Here is a 13601-nt window from a genome sequence, read left to right on the forward strand (position 1 = left end):
ATCTGCAAACTTGCTTCAAGAACCGACCACCTGACAAACTGTTTGCTGTGAGCTAGGAAGATTCTTTTGGAAATTTCTTGGTCAACTGCTTGTTGGCTGGCTCCTGTGTGAACTGCAGTGTTTTCCTTCAGAAAAGAACATTGAAGTCTTGTAGAGGAGAGAATGATGGATTCAGCTCTTCAGACTGTCTAACTTCCTATCTTCCTTCAATCATATGGGGCAAATGAAAAAAACAAACAATTGGAATGATTTGGCTAACCTGTTTGTCATCTAAAGGCAACTATAAAAAACACTGTTTAGAAGGAAAAGGGGAAAAGCTTTTTGTCTAACTAGGGCATATTCACTTGATAGCACAGTTGGAGCAGCTGATGTTCTGGCTAATTTCCCCAGAAGTCAACCACAGAGGGAGGTGAACACATAAGGTAACACATCATTGATATGTTGTAAGGCAAGCTGGAGCTAGTTTTGGGATTATAAGAATGTAGTCAAATGTCAAACTACAGAGTCTCCTGAACTGGAGAATTGTAGAGGATCAAGGAAATCTGGGAAAGTTCAGGCTGCCCACAGGAAACACTGCTTTAGACCTATACAATGGTATAAAAGCATAGTATGAAGACATCAGTGAGTGACTCTTGGAAATGCTTGAGAGAGGCTCCATACTGGGCTCTCCAAAGTATGCCATTCCTTCATCTCACATGTTCAACAGCAGTCGTCCAACACCTCCTTCCTTATTACAGGGCAGGCAGAGGTCACTATGACTCAGGATAGAAACTTGCCAATGGGAAAATGAAAACAGACACATCTGAAGGGATTGCAAAAGTTGAAGGAAATCACATCAGGGCTCACAAGGTACATGGAATATCCTTCTGAATGTATTGAATTCACCACAGTATCCTCAACAGTTGAGCTACAATTGACAGTGTCGGCTTAGTGAACACAGGGCAACATAAGACCTCAGACATGGTCTTCCACAAATGTAAAATGTCCTATAAACTAAATATCTTCTCTTTGGTTCTATTTGGTGCTTCAGGGAAGGAATGGCAATGACTATATTGTGAATGAAGTTGTCGGCAGAATACAATTGGAAACAAGAAGCAGGTCTTTATTATACTTATTTTTGAAAAGTTGGTAAACTCAGTGCAACAAAACTGAGTGCCTAGAAATCCATTCATGATGGGTTTCTGTAAAGCAATGCTCGCTGAGAAAGCCCAACTACTGGCCATATCCAGATAGGTCTATTTCTAGTGGATTAAAATGATTCCCAAATGTTTAAAGTTTAATTCCAGAATAAACCCTTACTTTTCCAGTAGGTATTGTTCTTAATGCACAATTTTGAAATGCCAAGAAAATTTTCTGAGAATTTTTAAGAGGGATTCACTTTACAATTTGCTTAAAGTGATTTTGTGTGTTTGATGCTTTTTCATAATGTCAGTGAGATAGCCTCATTGAATAAATGGGGAAATGGTAAATTCTTTCTCATTTTCCAAGATTTTATATGAGAGTTCCTTCTTTAATGTCTACAAGAATTCTCCCCTTCTTTTACTCCTAACTCCCTCTCCCCTCCCTCCATGCTCCCAATTTGTTTGTGAGATCTTGTCCCTTTCCCCTTCTCTGGGGGAACACGTGTGTCTCTCTCAGGGTTCTCCTTGTTTCCCAGCTTTTCTGACGGTATGGATTCTAGGCTGCTAATTCTTTGCTCTATGTCTAAAAACCATATATGAGTGAGTTCACACCGTGTTTGTCTTTTTGTGACTGGGTTACCTCACTCAGGATGGTTTCTTCTAGTTCATCCATTTGCCTGGGAAGTTCAACTTTCCATTGTTTTTTCCACTGGGCAGTACTCCATTGTGTGAATGTACCACATTTTCTACAACCATTCTTCAGTTGAGGGGCATTTAGGTTGTCACTGTGTCATAAGTAACTGAAGGCCACTCATTTTGCATCTTTTCATGCTTAACTTTGGAGAACTTGTATTACTCTGTGTTCAGGTTTTTATACTGGTTTGTAATCTACTGTTAAAACCTTTTATTGAGGTTTTTTAATTCACAACTATGTCTTTATAATAATATGTAAATAATTTCATTTTGTGATTTTTTTTAGTTTCCCCATAAATATTCTTGTTTTGGTTGTTCATTTTGTTTTGTTTTGTTTTTTAACAGTTCCAAGCCAGAAATCATTTTAAAGTCCTTGTCCAGTAACACCATTATTTCTGTAACATCTGGATTTTTTCATTTTCCATTTCTCATGGCTAATATTTCCCTTTGCATAGTTAGAAATATTCTACTGGCAGATGGACACTGTAACATACTACTTTGTGCTAGCCTAAATGTTATTTGTTTCATTGAAGAGTTGTGATTTTGGGGGTATATATGTTAAAATTTGTTGTGAAGTAGTTGTGAAGTCTCCTAGTGTTTGATTGAATTCAGTCCCACCACAGAGGTAGAACCTCTTCCCATTACTATTAAATATCTAGCTCTTTAGTAAGGTCACAATATGGCTACTCAGAAGTCAAAGATCAACTAACCATGTTCAATTCTGGAAATTATTCAGTTGGCAAATTGTTTTGAGGACATTTTTCACCCTAATGCACATATCTTTCTATTCACCAATAAATGACAAAAAGATTTTTGGAGTTCTTCTGAGTAATCCTCCTCTTTTCATTGCTCTGACCCACACCACTCTAATTTATGACTCTTGGACCCAGAAAAAAAATGTCCAACTTTGTATTAGCTTCTCCCTGAGCTACAGTACAGAAAGTCCCTCCAGGCTGCCTGGATAGTTTTCATTTGCTTTGCTTTTCTCTGAGATCACAGCCAATGCTGCTTTTGGCACAATGTCTAAAAACGTTCAGAAATTGTAGTTGCTTACAGAAGGAAGACAGGCCTAACTCTAATCTGCCAGAGCTAGAAAATGAAAGCCTCTTGTTTGCCTGGCTATATCTGATTTAAACAGTCCTTTTGTTTTTCTCCCTGACACCAGTTTGGAAGCTCGTATTCATTAATCACTCCGATTCATAATTCTCTTTCCATCTCACTTCACTGTAGACTTAGACACAAGCTAGGGAAAGTTTTAAACATCATCAGACCTGGGTTATAACTCTCCAGTTGATCAAGAAGTGTTCCATTCATCAGCTCTTCTATTATCTTCCAAGTATTGCCTGCTAAACTGATGATCAACAGTGGATGCCACATTTATGTCTGAGCAAACACTAAGAATGCAAATCTTGAAATGAGACTCACAGGGAAAATGCATGTTAGTTACTGTCCTATCTTCTCCATTCACACTGTCATAGAAAACTACATATAAACAATTAAATTTATTGCATAAGTTTCTACAGTACTGAGTACTTGGTGTTCTGTAGGAGCCCATTCTCTGCTTCATTTTATAGTGCCTTCTTCCTTCATCCCCACCTTGAAGAAGGAATAAGTGAATATCTTTGGGCCTCTTTTATGAGGCCATTAATCCCAGGTCCTGCAGTCTCTGTCCTCATAATCCATTTTCTCAAGAAAGACCCTTCATCCCAACATTGAGTATAGATTTCAACACAGAAATTTTGGAAGTCACAAGTAGACCCTCCTACCCTCTAGTTGATAGTTTCCCATGTGCCATTGCAAAGCAGTGAATTAAGACTTCTGACAATGACTTAGATGTTAGGTTCAGTTTTCTTGTACTTGGAAATATAGTTCCACTTGTGCCAATCTCCCAGTGACACAACTTGAGGGAGTCTTCTACATTGATAATTTTTGCAGTATCTTGTCCCTTACTTTCTTATATCCTGCTCAGCTTAAAGTTTCTACTTCTACATAGAAACCTCCATCATTTTCAAAAAATTTATGATTTCCAATTTTCTTTATATCTAAGAAATATTCCACTGTGTGTGGGGAGTCCTGAGGGGAGATGAAAATAGATAGTAGGAGTGGATATGATCAAAACTCATTGCAGACAGGTATGGTATTTTTGAAGAACAAATACAAAATATTTTTTTTCATTTTTCAAAGGAATGAATTGAACCATTGTTAGTGGAATGACTATTTCTTAGTAGTAGGGCATTTCATTGTATGTCTATTGTTTTTTTCAGCTAGTGTTGTTGTCTACAATTACTAGTAGTTTGATCAATATTATGAAATGAAAATAAAAGCTAACATATTGCTATGCCTATCAAAGGAAGAGTGATTTTTGAAGAGTAATTTAAGTCTTTCATAGAGTATGTGTATTTTTACTTTGCCTCACAACAAGTACAACATCTCTAATGAAATTTTTAATGTTTTAGACACATTAATGGTGACAATCAGAGCTGAAAATGCAATGTAGAGACCCACCCTGAATGTGAGCAGCACCATCCCATGGGCTGGGATCCGCTCAAATAAAAAGTAGAAAGTGAGCTGAACACTAGCATTCATATCCCTGCTCCCGGACTATAGCACACAGTTAAGTCAAGTGGTCCCATGTTCTTGCTGCCACATCTCGAACTACTTGCTCTGTCTGCCATGCTTTTCCTGCTGTGGTGCACTTTATGGACTTTATGCCAAAATAAATCTTTTCTTCCTTAAACTCATTTTATTAAGTACATAGTTACAACAATTAAGAAACATAAATAATATAATGGACTTCTGAAAAGTCACATCATGCTAAGTGTTCTTTAGTCTGATTATTGGCCAACTGGCTTGCAAAGTTCAATCATTTTAGACAGTACTAAAACAGTAATGACACTGGTTGAACATATTCTAACAGTTTGAGGGAAATGAACTAATTGGTTACACAGAATTTGAAAGATACTAATTCTCATGACCTCTTACTACTGCTTTCAGGGTTGTGCTGGACAACTTCCCATAGGAGGGTGTCTTATGGTTTCTATTTGCTGTGAAGAGACACCATGACTATGGCAACTCTTATAAAGAAAATTGGGGAGGCTCATTTACAGTTCAATCCATTATTATCTTGGGGAGAAACATGATGGCAAGCAGGCAGATAAGCTTCAGACAACATCTTTATCAGAAGGCAACAGGAAGTGGACTGACACTGGGTAGTATCATCATGAAACCCCAGTCCACCCCCACAGTGACACATTTCATTCAACAAGGCCATACAAGTCCAACAAAGCCACACCTCCTATTAGTGTCACTCCCTGTGAGAGGATGGGGACCAATTACATCCAAACTACCACAGAGGTGTTATTTCTTCTCTGTGAAAGAGTCTATCATGGGCCACTGAAGGGCTTCAACTTGTAAAGACTCTTGTTGCCAAGCTTGACTACCAGTTATATCCCTGGGACCCACATGATAGAAGAACAGACTCCTGTAAATTATCTCATCATGTTCATGCCACATACACACACACACACACACACACAGAGAGAGAGAGAGAGAGAGAGAGAGAGAGAGAGAGAGAGAGAGAGAGAGAGAGAGAATGGATAATAAATACATATGATTATATATTTTTAAAAATAGTTCACCTTTTTGTCAAAACTAATATACTAAGCCAGGCATGGTGTTTCTTGACTGTGATCACAGAACATGGGAAGCAGAGACAAGAGAATAACTGCAAGTTTTAGTTTAACTCTGGACTACATAGTGCCATGGCAACCAGAGCTACATGTGTAGACCCTGACTTAAGAAAGAGAATTGGGGAGAAGGAATGGAGTGAAGGAAGGGATGGAGGGAGAGAAGGAAGGGAATGAGAGATGGAAAGGAAGGAAGAAAGAGAAGAAAAAGAATAGAAAGAAGAGGAGAACGAAGCAGAAGAGGAGAGGGAAACACCTGTTAGACAAATGTAGGTGCAGAATTCTTGCTTTTATTACTTTGTAACTGGAGTACCTAAAATGACCATTTAGTGTCAAGTTATCATGCCATAATCTACCCAGGAACACAATATATCTGAAACAAGGAGTAATCCTAAAGGTTGAATAGAGAATGTCTGAACTGAGTTTAGTAAATATAAATACTGTGTGTTTAATTGATTTTCACGGAGGTAGAACACAGCAATGTACTAGAAATATTACAGGTCATAAGTGGGAAAGATAAATGGGGTGATTATAAACATCTATTAATGTTTCTTTTGTCATTTGAAAAACTGATTTCCCATTTCATACCTTATAGTCAGTTATTATTGTTAGCTAAATATGTTAATATTAACATTATATAGCATACTTACCCAAAATAAGCAATAATATGTATACCAGAAGCATATTAACTCATTTATTTAAATGGTTCTAGAAATATTAATACAATAATCTCCAATTTAAAAATTAACTAAGATAGACTAGTGCTAAATGACATAACTGAAGTATGACCAGTAGAAGTCAAGATTTAAGTCCTGGTGGGTAGACTCTAAGGGTTATCTTCCTACCCAGTACTACACTGTCATTTAGAGTAGAGGCAGGGGAATTACATATACTTAAAATAACACAGGACAGAATATAATCCATGTTCCACACCTATCTAAGGACACTAGCTGGCAGCCTCTATAAAGTTAGTAAAGTCAGTATGAAGAAAGACATGTAGCAATAATCTCTGGGTTCTGAAATAGCACAACTGGATTTTGTCTTTCCTGCACTTACTCAACCATCATTTGTGAATCATCTTCTTGATTCCAGGAAAACTGTTATATAATCTGGGTACAACTGTAAGTGAAACATAGCCAGAGACCACTAGAAGAAGGATTTGGGCATGCATAAAACTCTATTGCATACCATTCATTTGTTTGGGCTCAGTAAGAGGGGCAGAATTGCTTGCCTGCCAGAGGAAATACTTCTCACCACAGTGCCCCTGAATTGATCCCAATTCAGTACAAATAATCAATATCCTCTGGTGCCAAGCAATGTAGACTCAATGAATATTTGAGTGTCAGCTTATTGATTTACATGCTTGTGCAAAAAAAAAAAAAAAAGCCTAATATTTCATCTGGAAACGGGCAGACTGAAAAAGTCCAGTATTCATGTACCTCTGCTCTACTCAACTGAGACACGCAATCCAACACTCTATTTGCTTCAAGATCATGAGCCTAGCATTTCCTCAGAGACCCCATTTTTAAATTGTAGAGAAAAATTACTGCCAGATCACCAGCAAGAGCTTGTCCAAGCCTCAATGACCTGATTTTTACCATTGACGTTTACTGAGAGCAGCCTGCTGCACTAAACCTTACAGACATCATCTCATCTAATCCTTAGTTGTCTTCACTTCACAAATCACAAATTTGAAATCAAGAAATTAGCAATAGGAAGCAGGAAAGCTGCAACTAAAGCTAGGCTTGGCAAAAGACAAAAGGCTCAAATCCTAAGCATGATGTTAGATTGTGTGCTACTTCCTTCAAGAGGATTCATTGAAGAACTTACCAACCTTTGCCTACAAAGTGAAACCTCTGTAGAGCAGTGAGGGATCAACTTAATCCACATCTTTGTATTACAAACTGCAATGTTGCCACATCCACCAGCTATCTCACCTCTGCTTGTGACATTTGAACTTGTGAATAGTTTCTAATGATTCTGGTGAATATACGTCTAGTAATCTTATCAGCCTAACAAATACATTAAGAGTAAGGCTTTACAGAGGAATATATATATATTTGACCCCAGCCAGCCTATGACTTTATTCATTAGGATATCTGCTAAATGTAATTTCACTTAAAGATTATTATTGTCAACCTAATAAGGTGACAGAAAGGTAAGTACACAAATTGCCAGGGAGAAAATTTTACTTATCAACAGAGCTGTGTGATAGGGCTTAAAAGCCTGAATTTGTTATTAAAATCATAATGTCTGAAATGTGTTCAATATCCTGCAATAACCAAAGAAATAAAGAGTAATTTGTGTCTAAGAGATGGTTGGGTATTTATGTTTATGAGGCCACTGTGGTGGGTTGAATGAGATTGTCTTTTATAGGCTCATATATTTGAACATTGGGTCCCAGGTTAGTGGCACTGTTTGGGGGAGGTTTAGGAGATTTTGTGGAAGGGATTATGTCACTGGAGGTGGGCTTTGAGAATTTAACAAAGTGTACTATTCCATGCGAGCACTCAGTTTGTTGCCCTAGCCTCCATGCCTGCTTGCTGCCCAGCCTCCCTGCCAGAATGGTGATGGACTCTTATCTCCTGAGACCATAAACTCAAATAAACCCTTCCTTCTATAAGCTGCCTCAGTCATGGTGTTTTACAACTGCAATGCAATAATAACTAATACAGGCACCAAACAGAAGAAAATGATTATGAAAAGTGTCAAGATGATCCATGCAAAAAAGACATGTATTCAATTATGTTCATAGCAGCATTATTTGTAATAGCAAGAACCTGAAAACAACCTAGATGTCCCTCAACTCAAGAATGGATAAAGAAGATGTGACACATTTACACAATGGAATACTACTCTGTAGGAAAAAAAAAAAAACAATGGAATCTTGAAATTCACAGGCAAATGGATGGAACTTGAATCAACCACCCTGAATGAGGTAACCCAGTCACAAAAAGAGGAACATGGTATGTACTCACTCATATATGGATTTTAGACCTAGAGCAAAGGATCACCAGCCTATAATTCACACCGCCAGAGAAACTAGGATATAAGGAGGATTCTAAGAGGTTCATATAAGGTCCCTTACAGAAGGGGAAAGGGACAAGATCTCCTGAGCATTTTGAGAGAGGTGAGGGGACAGAGAGTGGAGAGGGAGTTAGGCGAAAGAGAAGGGGAGGAGAGGAAAGCACATGGGACTAGGAAGATTGAGTCAGGAGAGAAAAGAGAGTGAGAGAGAGAGAGAGCATAAAAGAGGGAGCCATTATAGGTTTGAAGACAAAACTGAATCTAGAGAAATGTCCGGAGACCTACAAGACTGACCCCCAATGCCCTTCCCTGATAATGAGATTGATGACTAATGTATCCACCATCATGGAGCCCTCATTTAGTAGCTGATGGAAACAGAAGCAGACACCCACAACTAAACACTGAGCCGAATTGGAATCCAGATGCAGAGAGGGAGGACAAGACTAGGCTATAGAAATCCACAGAAACAGCTGACATGAACAAGGAGGAGCTAACAGGCCCCCAGACTGATAGCTGGGAATCCAACATTGGACTGACTCAGCCCCTCTGAACATGGGTCTCATTTAGAAGGCCTGAGCAGTCTAAGGGACCTCAGACAGTGGAACCAGGATGTATTCCTGGTGCATAAAAGGACTTTGGGAGTACATTCTCCATGGAGAGATACTCCCTTAACCTAGAGGCATGAAGGAAGGCCTAGTCCCTACTCAAAATGACTTAAAAGATTTAGATGACCCCTCCTGAAAGGCATCACCCTACATATGGAGTGGGGGTGGGGTGGGAGGGGAAGGTGGTTGTGGGGGGAATGGCAGGGTGAGAGAGAGGGAAAGAGGGAGGGAGGGAGGAAGGGAAGGAGGGAGAGGGAACTGGGATCGATATATAAAATAAAAATAAAAAAAGAAAAGTATCAAGGTGGCAATATAATTTGTGAGGCATGTGGAGATTCTGAACTATTGATTTGCTCATTTAGATCTTCTCTTCACATTAATGGAGATTGGCCACTAATGGAATAGCAGTTAAAATAATCAGTAATAGTTGTGGTCCAAATCCACAGCACAACCCCCATTTTCATGTATTGGAAGCTAAATTATAAAATATATACATTAACAAATTGTATTTAGTGGTCAGACTTTAAAAAGGTAATTAAGATTAGATGGCATCATGTAGGTAGGGGTCCCTTCATGTGTTAGTAGCTTTATGGCTTTATTTCATCTTATTTTATTATTAATTGTAAACACCTGTTGGCTTTCTAATGAAAGAGAGTGAAAGAGTGTGGATTTGGGTAAGAGAAGAGGTAGGGAGGATCTGGGAAGAGTTGGGGAAAGGGAAACTATAATAGGAATATATTATATGGAGTGGTGTGGCCCATCAGGCACTGTGGTAGGCACCTCCGGGTCCGGGAGGACCCTGTCCCCAGCATGCTGGCGCCAGCGAAGTGGCTGCAGCAGTCCTAGGAGAAGGCGATGGCTGGGGTTTTGGATCCTGGCTGGACGGACGGTTGGAGGCTCTGGGAGTGGACCGAGCTGTGCGTGTATGGCACTTACATTCTTGGTGTCCTCCAGGAGAAGCTGGGCGCCCTGTAGAGTATCCTCTCTGCTTTCCTGGAAGAAGATTCCCTCCTTGATAACTGTAAGGAAATTGTGGAACGATGGTCAGAAACGAAAAATGTTACCACCAAAATAGAAAAAGAAGATGAGGTCCAGGCCATTGCCACCTTGATGGCACAGATCGTGGTGAAGCCCAGGATGGTTTCCGAAGAAGAGAGGCATAGGAAAGAAGCCCTGTTGGCCCAGTATGCAGATGTGACAGACGAAGAGGACAAAACAGATGAGAAAGTGATCTGGGTACCTCAACAACAAACATCACGTCTGAAAAATCTCTGTTCAGAAACACCAACGTGGAAGATGTTCTCAATGCTCAGAAACTGTAGCGAGACTCTATTCGGGATGAGTCCCAAAGGAAGAAGGAACAGGACAAACTGCTGAGGGAGAAGGACAAACTAGCCAAGCAGGAGCGCAAGGAGAAAGAAAAAAAAAAAAAAAAAAAAGGATACAGAGAGGGGTACGTAAGCGATAACCTCTCCCACTCCTTCCACCAGAGAATCGATTATGCGTCTGTATATTTAAGACAACTGAGACTAATGCATTTCCCCAAATTTCCTAAGGCTTTCTCCCTCTGTTTACATGTTCAAAGGGAAAATCACAATCACTTGTAACTACAAAATGTGCCATGTTTGGTCGTGTAGGCAATCAATTCTAGTTAGTATCTTTACCAAAGATCTGGAATTAGGGTAACCTTTCTATTTTAGTACTGAAATCCCGTGCTCTTCTGGCTTTTTTTTTTTTAAAGTCTTCCCTCACTTTGTATAACATCCTGAAGGAATCATGATCATTCCTTCTGAGATTTAAAAAACAGAAAGAAAGAGAAGAAAAAGTGCAAATTGCTCCTGTGGCAATATTCGCCTCAAAATGTAGTGGTTTTTTGTTTTGAAACAGGGTTTCATTCGGTAATCTAGGCTGGCCTTGAACTCAGTTCAATGCCCTTGCCTTAGTTAGTCAGCCTTAGGATTATGACTTGTAGTAGCAGTATTTTATGGCTGAAATAGCTAATGAAGAGCCCTACCTAGATCCAGATTTTATATAACATAAGATTAGGAAAATGGAAGACAGTATTTGGGGTGAAATAGATCTGGGCTTACTTAAACTGTAGCTGGGTTGAGTGCCTTCTTAGCACATAAGGCCCTGGGATTGATCCCCAGTACTGAAGACAAACTTAACCGTATGAGAAAATCGAGTATCTTTTAAAATAGAGAACTACATACTTTTCATGTAGTCTATGACTTAAGAAGGATGTGTCAGTTTGAGATATAAGGTTATCATTGTTAGCTAAATAACTCGAGTTTCCTTGAATCCCCTCTTGATTTTATTCTTGATTTATTCTGCAGGTATGTCCAACTTTTTAATATTGTGGCATAACGTTTTTTAAAACTTGCAAAAAATGTTTTTAAAGTAAGTTTATGACTTTGTGTTAGGCTGAAGTTACAGCTACCGTCAGCATCATGTTAGACACACCTGCAACATGAGTATTAAGACCTAATAATTCCTGGTTTGGAGAAACCGAAGGAATTACTCTTTTAGAGAAAAACACTGGAAATTTTGCTAACACAAGATATATAGTTGGTGGTTAACAAGCTTATCAAGTGAGAGTGGACAAACTGGGAGAGTCAGGGGCTAGCAGAAACTCCAGTCCTCCTCTTGTCACAGCCATGCCCAGCTGTAAATCAAGTCCTTCTTTACTTGACTTTGGACAACAGCTATCAAAACCCTCAAGAGAATCATTTCTCTAACAAGATACAGTAAATATTTTATACCAGGAGTTAGAAGACTACCACTTACAGGCCAAGTTTGGCCCAGTCTTTTTTGTATGGGGCAAACTAATTTTTTTTTTTTACCTTTTTCAAAGGTTATAAAATAAAGACATTCATGATTGAGACCATATGTGGCCTATAAAACTTAGTATTTACTTGTATTTGGAGAGTCTTCTGACTTGTTTTTGTATCATTAGCTACCTTTGTGCAGAAGAAAAAACAAACATGGTTAAGGAAAGGAGATAATGCTGACTCTTTATCCTACAACCATGGCACTGCAAAAATAACCACCGTTTTCTTTTTAAAAATAAACTATTTAAGTCAGAAAAAAGAATATATTATATGAAAAAATCTATTTTCAATAAGAAATAGAAAAATAAATAACCAAATACTTAAAACTAAGCATGGAAGAGGAGGAAAAGGAGGAGGAGGAGAAGGCAACACAGAGAAAGTTGAGCTGGAACATTGTTCTGAATTACCATCATATGCTCTCATCAATGTCGTGCTGCAGTTTGGAGACCCTCACCAAGTGCTGGTACCATGCTCTTGAACTTTCCAGGCATCAGAACTGTGATCTAAGTAAGTCTTTATTGTTTGTAAATTTCCTGGTCTGTGGTGTTCAGTCACAGCAACAGAAATTCACTGATAACAGCACTGGAAGTTTTTTGTTGTTTGTTTTTAAATATCAGATGTTTGTATAATTTACATTTTTTTAAAAATTTTACTCATGACTACAGTACTTACATCACTTCCTCTCCTCCCTCCCCACTCTGACTCTTTCCATGTTTCTCCCTGTTAAATCCATGACCTCTTCTCTAATTATCTTGGGGGGTAAACAGTTTCCAAGATATTTTATTCAAAATTTCAAATAATTGAGGGTCAAAAATGAAAATCACTTTGATATAAAATTAGCAATGCAAAGTTTAACTAATAATGTCTTTTAGCTTTTGTTTTCTAAAATGTAAATTGAAGACAAGAACTAGAAAATGTGTAAGGCCTTTCAGCTTAAAATCTTGTGACTCTTTTATGAAATTTCTATTTATTTATTTAAACATAAAAACTAGAGAGTCCATCATAGGCATTACTATATGACTTCATGTATGCATAACACCTCAGTCATAGGTCTAGCAGACACATGTATAAAATATACTAACACTCTATATAAGTCACCACTTCAGCCATCTCACTGTTAATAGAATAATGTAGCTAGAATATTTTGAGGCTCTACTCTGTTCATTTCAATCCATAGCTAAGCATACCTCATATCCTCCCTAAAACCAAACATATTCTTAGAATTTGTCATATCCCCATCTTCTAAACAATCTCAGGCAATAGATCAAACTGATCACATCAGATAAGATGTCCTTGCCGTAATGGGATTGAAGTTAAATTGTGGCATAGTGCTTTCAAGTGTTCTCTGTTATTATGAAAAATGCTGCAGTATCTCTTTTCAGTACATTCCTTTTAGTTGACTACTTTTCCTTGGAGTGTCCTCAGGCCAGTGTTTTCCACTTGGCTGAGAGATGATATGCATGTGTCACCCTGTGCATGTGTCACCTTGGAAGCCCTTATTTGAGGAAGTTAAATTGCTTCTGTGTCACTCTCCCCTGTTTTACTATTGCTATCATCCTACCCACAGGAAGATATTAATACCAGTGTATAAACCTTTGGAAACTTCAATGTGTAAAATAAGCAATAAAAGTCCAACCC

The 13601-nt window shown here is 38.5% G+C and overlaps 1 pseudogene; it reads left to right on the forward strand.

The window, feature by feature from the left end:
• Window positions 1–786: 786 nt before the first annotated feature.
• On the forward strand, window positions 787–11499 carry LOC127220768 (coiled-coil domain-containing protein 43-like; annotated as a pseudogene).
• The last annotated feature ends 2102 nt before the right edge of the window (window positions 11500–13601 follow it).

The sequence above is a fragment of the Phodopus roborovskii genome, unplaced genomic scaffold (assembly GCF_943737965.1).
Source record: "Phodopus roborovskii unplaced genomic scaffold, PHOROB, whole genome shotgun sequence".
Taxonomy (NCBI): domain Eukaryota; kingdom Metazoa; phylum Chordata; class Mammalia; order Rodentia; family Cricetidae; genus Phodopus; species Phodopus roborovskii.